Source organism: Monodelphis domestica, chromosome 3 (genome assembly GCF_027887165.1).
Source record: "Monodelphis domestica isolate mMonDom1 chromosome 3, mMonDom1.pri, whole genome shotgun sequence".
Taxonomy (NCBI): domain Eukaryota; kingdom Metazoa; phylum Chordata; class Mammalia; order Didelphimorphia; family Didelphidae; genus Monodelphis; species Monodelphis domestica.
In genome coordinates this window covers 429,586,252-429,596,700 of record NC_077229.1, presented here as the reverse complement: position 1 = coordinate 429,596,700, position 10,449 = coordinate 429,586,252, and positions in this window count along the sequence as shown.

The following is a 10,449-nucleotide window of genomic DNA, read 5'->3' as shown; positions in this document are numbered from 1 at the left end:
AAAGATTCAACTTTAACTTTGGGGAGGAAAATGGGTGACCCAGCGAACTGGAAGCCAGGCCCAGAGACGGGAGGTCTCTAGTTAAAATCTGGCCTCCGATGCTTCCCAGCTATGGGGCCCTGGACAGATCCCTTGAACCCCATAGCCTAGCCTTTACTACTCTACCTTTGGACAATAGACATTTAAATGGATAATTAAAAACAAACAAACAAACAAACAAACAAAAACCAAGGAACTTTGAAGAGACTAAAGGCTATATTCTAAGGCATTTCAGACTCCAATGGTTTATAAAAAAATCTCTGTATTCTATTGCATTTTTTGTTATGGTTTAACTTTGTGATTTTAAGTTCATATATTACTGGATTCAATATTATTCTGCTTGAACTGAAGGTTGATTGAATTTATTTTGAAAGTACTGAGTTTTTGAAATTCTGTTGTTTTTCCCCTATAACTGTGTTGAACAAATATTATTGTGAATAAGCCCATATATGAAAAAACAGCTTTTTTCTATTTTGCTGAGGATGGATGGACTTCAGAACTGGTTATAATTGTATTAACAACCTTTGGAATTTTAATGTGCTAAATACCTCAAATGATTTGATTTTATATTTTTGAATTTTTAAAGCTCTTTTATTATTATATTTTTCTTGCATGTGCAATATACTTTTTCAGTTTTTTTATTATTTTTTCTCTCCTTTTTATATTTGAAGCACATGTCACCAGTATTAAGATTTTCTTTAACCTTTTGATTTTTAAGTTTAAGATACATTTGCTAATACATGCCCTAAAAGGCTTGTGACTATAAAAATGATGCCACTAATTATTTAAATAAATTATGGGACTTTGCTTAATGATTCTGTCTGATTCCAGGACAAGAGCTACACACAAGAGCCATTTCATAGGGCCAAAGAAAGGCCAATCTAGGATGGATTGATGCACTTTTAGGCCAATACAAAGGTCTTGAACCTAGTGTGAAGACTCGAGGTTACTATGTTTAACATGTGTTAAGACATAGGCTTTCCTTGTATCCACACTCACCCTGAAGATACTCATAGACGAGTATCCCCAAAACCTTGGCTCCTATAATCTGGTCCCCTTTTCTGCCTCTCATAGTGTGGTACCTTTCTGTAGTCCTGGCACTGACTGGGTAAATGCATCATTACTTAGATCATTTTGATTGGGCCCTGATTGAAGGACCTGTTATAGGTTTATTTTTCTTCTACTTGGAATTTTTACACATAAGACTTTGATAGTCTATATTTTCATCCCGAAATTTTTCTTTTCTTTTGGATTTTCTAATGTCTTTTTAATATCTCTTGCCAAGATATACCTCATACCTCAGCCATGCATCCCTAACTGATTCTGAATCTTTCAATCACCCACAAAACGGGAGAATGTAAAAAAAAAATCATTATTTAAATTGCAAAGTTTAAATTCCTTTTGAAAAGAATTTTAGGTAAAGAAGATGCCACCTCTCTGAATCCAGAACTGAACTGTTGGAGAAGCCACCATGAAGAAGCCTCCAGACCACAAGTTGCACAAAATTGAACTTTGGGTGTGGTTGATTGAACATTTATTTGTATGTATATTTTTATGCCAAAGGGGACTGCCCCCTAACGGCTTTTTGTCAATGTGTTCAGCAATTATTGGTTTTATTCTTTTTTCTCTTATCCTCACACTATTGTAATCTTTTAAGTTTATTATGTTTTTATGATCCTTTTGGGGAAAAATTAATTTTTCCAATAATGATCATACGGGGAAATTGTAAAAAATAGACTCGAATACAGGACTACAATCCCCACGAGCCTTTGCTCCACTTCCCCAGAATGCCTTGTAATCTCACCTGGGCCGAGATCGAGAAGGTATTTAAGCTGATTCAAAGGCTTTTGAGGCGGGCTCCCTCTCTCTTGGCATTTTTTGGACTTCCGTTTTGGAGCAGGCGCATCTCTTGCGTGATGTGAGGTTATTTTGTCTAGGCCTCTGGCCTAGGCACATGTTTCTTACTTGTATATTCTTTAATATTTAACCTTTAATAAACCTCTAAAAAATATAATACTTCTTGCAGAGAGAAACTAATTTCTACCTGCCTCAGATGCCTCAGTCTCCCCGTCTCCCCTAAATTTTAATCTTTACACTGGGTTGGACTCAGTTATCAGGATTTCAGTTCTTGGCCATCTATAGACTGTTTCATCTTATAAACCAACCTGGGAGGATTAATTAGATTCAGGTAGATAGTAACATTTGGGACTCTTAGCCAGAGATAGGCCAGGGCTAAGGGAACATCAAGAAAATGAAGCATTTCCTGTGAGGGAAATTTAGAAGGGAGAGACTAGTGAGATTTTATTAGTTAGAGAACTCCTGTTCCTTAATCCTCCCTTCCTATTCCTTTGTTTAGTAGGAGTCTCTGGGAGGCCGAGAATGACTATTGTCTTTGTGCATTATCATCTATTGATGTACCCTCATGTGGCTTTCAAATTCCTTTGTTTATTATAAAATAAATCCCTATTTCCTGTTTGCATCTACACTGTCTTGGAGACCTTATAGTGAACTGGTCCCAATGAATGAGGCTGTCAGCCTTACTTCACTGAGAGGTACTGAAGGTTTAAAATAAACCTCAGTAAACCAACATATTATTTCAGTATACCATATCACTGCCTGGGGGAATCAGAAAATGTCCCAGAAGTGTTAGAGGATGGTCTCTGCTGTTGATCTGGCCCCACTCTCACCTGGAATAGCTTTGGCACTTTTAAGTGAAGTAGTCATAAGGCAAGTCTCATAAATCAGGGAATATTAAGAACCAAGTAACCAGGATGGTTTATTTGAGAGAACAGAGAGAGACTGGAGAAGACATGGTATTTGTCTTCTAGTGGATTATCATGTGGAAAAGGGAAATAGTGGTGTGTTTGAAAATATTTAATGACTTGGATTTTTTAAGTGCTTGTAACCCACTTTTAAGTTTATTCAGCATTATTAACATTTTTTCATCACTTTTTTATGTCTAGACCATAAGCAAAATGAGAAATCAAACCCTGTTTTATAGTATTTGCCAATTTCCATGTTATAAATGCTCACCCTGAAAAATTAAAAATCAGTTCTTACAAAATGACACCAACACATCCCTGGATTGTTCTATGTAGTCCCAAAGGGGGCAAACCAGAACCAAAGGACAGGAATTGCAAACAGATACATTTAGGCTTGCCATAGAAGTAAAATAAAATAAAACTAGATCCTAACAATTATTGCTATTCAGAAGTAGAAAGGACTATCTAGAGAAGTCATAGATTTCCTCTTTGAAGATAGTTAAGCAAAGGTCAGATGATCCTTTGTTGGATATTATTTTAATGGTAAGAATAAGGGGTAAGAGAGAGAGAAAGGAGTGGGAGCAGAGACAAGAGTCAGAGCCCCAGCAGCCTGCCTACTCAAGCCCCAGCAAAGACTCCTCCTGACATGGAGTCAGCCCATTTATAGCCCAACCCATGCCAGGAAGTAAGAAAAGGGAATCCTGGGAAGAGTAAAGAATACTGGGGGATATAATCCCCAGAGTAAAATTAAAAAAAAAAAAACACACACACACATTTCCTTCTGGGATCTGTTGGGAGACCAGTCTCCCCAATTTGGAAAAGAAATGCTATGGAGGAAATTGGTTATTGATCCAGTCACAAGGGTGAATGGAAAGGCAGAGGTAATGTCAAGTTCTATAGGTGACTGCTGATCATTGCCAATTCTCTCTCATTTTAAGTTACTTCCCACTTTTTCTTCTGTTAATAGCAAATTTTCTATATGATGAAAGGAGCCTCAGGAAGGCAAGGCGTAGAATATGGGAATCCTGAAGGCAGATAGTAATTTTTAGCCATTATGAATGAGTAAGCAAACTCAAAGAGGTTCCCTTTCTTAAAAGGAAGAGTTTAGGTCATAAGGAAAAGCTGGCAAAATATCAGTGCCTACAGGGGGAAGCTTTGCCCATAAATAGTAGATTCTAAGCAACATTTTTTTAAACATTATTTTATTTGGTTATTTCCAAACATTATTCACTGGAAACAAAGATCATTTTCTTTTCCTCCCCCCCTCCTCCCACCACCCTTCCCTCTCCCATAGCCGACACACGATTCCACTGGTTATCACATGTGTTCCTGTTTCTAACTCATTTCCATGTTGTTGGTATTTGCATTAGAGTGTTCATTTAGTCTCTCTTCAGTCCTATCACCTCCACCCCTGTAGTCAAGCAGTTTAAGCAACATTTTTAATAAACAAAGTTCAGATAGAACACTGAATTGCTCTCTAGTACCAGTAAAGTTTATACATTTTGAAGCCTCAAGGCAGGAAACAGGGAGATAAGAAGAGAACCTTTGTGACTAGGAAAGCTAATCCATTCACCTATAGATTTAGGCAGAAGTTCAATGGTAAATGAGTCCTTATTGCCAAAGAATAAATACTTAGGAAAATGAAATGTGTACTCAAAACCTAATTTAAGACTCCAACTCAGTCAAATCAGGAGAATTATTTTAACAAAAATTTTTATCTACAGACTTTACATTAGCTGTCTCAGTTGCAACATTATTTTTTTCATACTAGTTAATAGAAGTAAAAAGCCTAAGCTATTTAAGCAGGGTTATGGTTGTTAAGTAGTTAAAGGTGAATGAAAACAGTTGCAAAATCCTTAGCATCTCAACCTCCCCAAAGGGGTGTGTGTGCAGTGTGTATGACCTTTTTAAATTAAGGAAAATTAGAAGCATTTTTAATCGTGAGAATTTTTGGAGTTCATTTCAATATTGAGACTTAAAATTTGACTTTAAAAATGGTTTTGAAGCTGAAATTGCCATGCAATCATTTAATGTGGTCTTGGATTTTGGGGTTATAGAATATCTAGTTAGAATATTACTTGGTGCTAAACAAAATATTTTAATTTTTGGCCACAAAGAGGAGGTAGAGCCACTTCCAGATTTACAAAGTACTGAGTAACCTGTGATATGGATTTTGTTTCTGCTTTTATACTTCTATAGTTTGTAGAGTTTTTATATTTTGGTAAAGTAAGGCAATCTTTCTGATTAAGCATGTAAATTACCTGTTTATAATTTTGTGGAAAAGACATTACTAGAAATAATAAGATAGGATTGCAGATTTAAAGTTAGCAGCATGGATAATCTTTGTAGTGAGTGAGCATATAGGGAGTTGATCAAGTCCTGTTAAAGAATGTGTTTATGGATTTCTCTTAGTTTTCTCTTGCAGCAGCAACAAAGCTGGCTGATACCAAAGGAGGAGCCTGCCAGAGGACAGAAGTCTACAAGAGAGGAGGCTGAAGGAATCATAACCAACTTATAATTCTAAGGATTTTAAACTAAAGATACATATTGCATTGCAGTTTCATAGGAGAATTACAATAATTTGGGGATAAGAGGGAAATAAAGAGAAAAAGAACAGAACCAATTATGGGGCAGTCCCCTTTGGCACAAAAGTGTACATTCAAAACAAATACATTCAATCCCCGAAAGTTCAATTAAGCACATCCAAAACTTTACTCAGGATCTTTTGGAGCAGCGTGTGTTCTCTGCAGGCATCTTCATGGCACCTTCTGGAATCAGTTCCCTTTTCTGGATTTGGGGAGTTAGAAAGTCTTTTATTTGAAAATCACTTTCAAAAGAAATTAAAGTTTGCAAAATAGGATAATACACATTCCTCCCTGAAGAGGATATTGACAAACACAGAGATCACACAGGAATACATGGATGAGTTATGAGGTATATGCATTATTTGGCAAAAAAGAAATCATAAACATCACAAAAATCCAAATAAAAGAGAAAAAAAATAACTAGTGGATGAAATATAAAATATCTAAGTCTTATATGTAAAAATCCTAAGTAAGGAAAAAAATGACATTATGACAGGTTCTTGAATCAGGACCTGATTAAGGTGATTTATGTCCAATAAGCCTGTAACAGCAATTATGTACTTACCCACTCAGTAGCCAGGACTATAGTAAATTCCTACAGTATGAAAGACAGAAAAGGGACTATAATTTTGAAGCAGATGGGAAATATCATTCCCTGGTCTGATCTTTCCTTGTTTCTCAAGGATAGGGGAACCAGAACAGCCAATGTTAGGTACTTGATAGAAAGTGTGGTACAACCAGTGTTGTACAAAGAGCCCTGGGTCTAATATATGTCAAAGAGCCAGAATCTTGAGTCTCACACAAGGTTCAAGTTCTCTTGTATTGGATCAGAATCTCATCAATCCTACCAGGATTGGTTTGTCTCTTTGATTGGTGTGCTCATTTGGCACAATGCAGTTTAAATCTGTGCTCCCTTGGCACTGTGCAGGTGAAGTTTGTGCTCCTTTCTGATCCCTTTGCTTGGAATCAGACATATTCAGCAAGCAAATTCCCATAATATTTAAACAATCAGTGGCAGGTTTCCATAGTCTATAGCTTTTGGGTATGCATTTATATTTAGGGCTAATGAACATTTTAAACTTATACTATTGCAAAATCAATACTGCTGACATGTGCTTCAAGATACAAAAAATGGGAGAAAGAAAAAAAAAGGAAAAACTCAAATACTATATTGCACATGCAAGCAAAAACAATAATAAAAATGTTTTAAAAATGAAAAAAACATATAGCTTACAATCAGTGACACACTGTGTCAGCCAAGGAGAGGTAGACTACAAAGGATTCTCACCCCCAAAAATGGGGTCCATTTCCCTTTTAATTTAGCTATGATCCATAGTGTGAGTGCAAATGATTTTTACAAAGTAACAGCTTTATAAAACAGTAGTACAACAGGCAATGCACATTCAAGAAAAGAACAAAAATTCTCAAAATTCACAGCATATCATCTTACTCAAAGGTTACTAATACAAATTTTGTGCAACTAGTTTATGGACTTTTATAAAACAATTTTCTCAGGTTCAAGTATAGGATTGTACAAATACACTGCAACAGAATACATATTCAATAGCAAAAATACAATAGCTAAAAATGACATAGAGTAACAGTAGTATATATGTGTGTATATAGTATATATATATATATATATATATATATATATATATATATATATATATATATAAACAGAATTAAAACTCAAAGTAAACAGTCAGTAAAATATCATAGGATATAGTTATTTGTTATCTTTTCTCCAATTTTAATAGCTGTAGTAGTGGTTAACAAGACTTGTAAAAGACTGTCATAGGCAGGCTGGGTTGACTCAGTATGCCAGAAGTTCTTTATGTAAACTTTGTTACCTGGGTGCAAGTCATGGAGCTAGAATTCTATAGGACTTGCTTTTACAGCAGCTCCAGATTCATGGAGATCTTGCAATTTAGTCTGCAAATCCCATATATATATATGGGCCAATAGAACTATCTCCCCCTTGTAATGATGTATATGTAGGAGAGAAAGGCTTAGCTTGTATAGGAAGATGTCCAAAAGGTATCTCAAATGGTAAGCTGTGTAGATCTCCTCTGGGTCTGCTTCTAAGTTAAAACAGGGCCAGAGAGAGAATTTCAGGCCATTTTAAATGAGTCTCGGTGCACAATTTTTCAATCATAAATTTAAGTTCTCTAGTCATTCTTTCAACATGGCCTGAGCTCTGGGGATGTTATGGTACATGGAATTTGGGAGTTATCCCCAAATATGACTAAATCTGATCAGGATAAAATCAGTAAAATGAGTTCCTCTATCTGAATCAATGAATGCTGGCAGGCCAAAGCAAGGAATAATCTCTTTTTAAAAGAACCTTGGCAACAAAAGCCACTGTTGCTGAAGCAGTAGGAAATGCTTGAGACCATCTGGTCAGCTGATCTACTATGACCAGACAAATTTTATACTGTCTAGCTTTTGGTATCATGATAAAGTCAATTTGCAAGTGTTCAAAAGGTGTGTAAGCCAGAGGACACCCAGCAAAAGCTTTGCCATGAAAGGCATGCTGATTGAATTCTTGCCAGGTATGGTGGGGTGTACATATGTTAGAGACTATGATAATTATTCCATGGGATATCTATACTCTTTTAACAGAGTCCACAATACCCTGGGTACCAAAATGACCATTTTTGTTAGTGGAGTAGCAAATTTGGTGATAAAAACTCCCCAGGAGCAGGAGTTTTCCTTCACATGATACCCATACTCTATTTATCTTTTGTTCTTAAATTTTTGCTCCCATTTTTGCACTTCCTTTTCATTATAAGAAAGAGATAGATTTAAGTCATCAGTATTTGTCAATGTTAAAATTAACTCAGGTCCTTCTAAAGCTACTAGCTTTGCAGTTTTATCTGCCAGGTCATTCCTCCTGGAGACAGGGTCAGTGCCCCATTTATGGGCAGAACAATGAATTTCAGTGAGGGCTTCAGGGAGCTGAAGGGCAGAAAGAACTTCCTTAATAATTTCTGCATTTGCTATACATTTTCCAGCTGATGTTAAACATCGCCTTTGAAGCCAAAGCATGCCCACTGCATGACATATTCCAAATGCATATCTATAGCCTGTGTAAATAGTTACTTTCTTATGTTTGGCAATTATATAGTCATGTTTTAGAGCTATCAGTTCTATAAGGGGTCAAATTAGGTTTGTTGACTAAATATATTATACTAGTGATCACCAGGGATTAAAATTCAATCCCAATAAAATACTCAAGTCATTTTGGGATTTTTATGGTGGTTTAATTACAATAGAGGGAAGAAAAGAAAAAGAGAGAGAGAGAGAGAGAAGGGAATTGAACTGCTCTGGCAAGCCAGAAAGGAGTTCAGAGGTCTAGGCCAAGGGGCCTTCTCAATCTAGATTGGTTTAGAGCCACAAGGCCTCCTCCAAGATGAGGGGCCTCCTAGGAGGATAGCTCTTTAGGGAGTGAAGGAAAAGAGGAATCAGTCTAAACCACTCACCAAGAATGCTAAGAATACCACCACAAACTCCCAATGCTGACAGAGCCCAACATCTCAGGAAGAGAGAGAGCCCAACCTCTCTGAGATGGGGAGAGTGAGAGCAAGAACAGGGAAGTGATGCAAAATATATAGACAGTTCTTTACATCACTTCCTGCATCTCACATGTACCAATGGTAGCTTAAGCTTGACTTAGGACAGTCCAGGGGGTCTGTCAGTTGTTTTTTATTTGTCACTTGCTATCACATGTCAGTCATAGGCCATCCTTCTCAACATTTAATCCTTAAGTAAGGGTGTATACATTCCTGGTTGCTAGAATTCTAAGACTAAGCAAAATGGAGAAAATCCAAAATTCACAGTTCTATATCTTGAGAACTTATATTGGAGGGCAGTGAAGCTGAATGCAAAGTGGCAAATTCTGTGACTACAGCAGCTCCAGTGTAGCATATGCTATCCCTTATGAAAGAAGAACTATCAGTAAATAATACTAGGTCTGGACTATTTAAAGGAGTGTCCAGTAAATCATTTCAAGATTTTTCAGCCATGGTCACTAAAGATTCACAACTCTGCAAAGATTCTTCTGAAACTGGTAAATCATGAACAAGGTTGAAGGATTTAGACCTGCACTGTGTTTTAATGTAAAATTTTCATTATTCAACAAGTTTACCTTATACTTTGTAATTCTCTGATCAGAATATGCCTATGTTTTTTGTCTTAGTGACAATACTTTGACTTGATGTGGGCACATTATGGTTAAAGTGCATCCCAATACTAAAAGAGCAGATTTAGAAACTAGCAAGGCTGTGGCAGCTATGCCTCTAAGACATGGTGGTGCTCCTGAAGCTACTGAACCCAGCTGGGCAGAATAATAAGCAAGTGGGTGCTGAGCAGGTCCCAAAGTATTAGTTAAAACACATGAAGCTACACCTCTCCATTTGTGTACATACAAAGTAAATGGTTTGTCATTATTTGGGATGCCTAGAGCAGGGGCAGAGAAGATAGCCTGTTTGAATTTTGAGAGAGTTGACAGGTGTTTCTCCTCTAATTTAAGCAGTTCAGGGACAGAATTTTTTGTTAGTACTATAAGGGACTTAATGATTTCCTCATAGCATGGTTTCCACTACCTACAAAACCCTGTTGTTCCTAGAATTGCCCTCAAGTCTTTCTTAGTGGAAGGTATGCTCAATTTTTGAATATCTTCAATGCATTTAGGAGAAATAGAACAGGAACCAAAAGTTAAAATGAACCCTAAATATTTCACTTTGGGGAGACAACACTGAACTTTTTCCTTTGAGACCTTGTGGTCTCTTATGCAGATCAAACAGGAGATGTTTGTTATCCTCTGGATACACTGTGACATTTGGTGAGGCCAAGAACAAATCATCCATATATTGAATTAAATGGCTATGCTCAAATTTAACAATATCTGTATCTTCACTCAAAAATTCTGAGAACACTGTATGGCTGTCCACAAACTCCTGGGGCAGACGAACCTAGGCCTACTGTGAACCTTTCCAAGTGAGGGCAAATATATGCCTGGAATTCTGATGAATCGGTATAAAGAAGACTGTATGGCACAG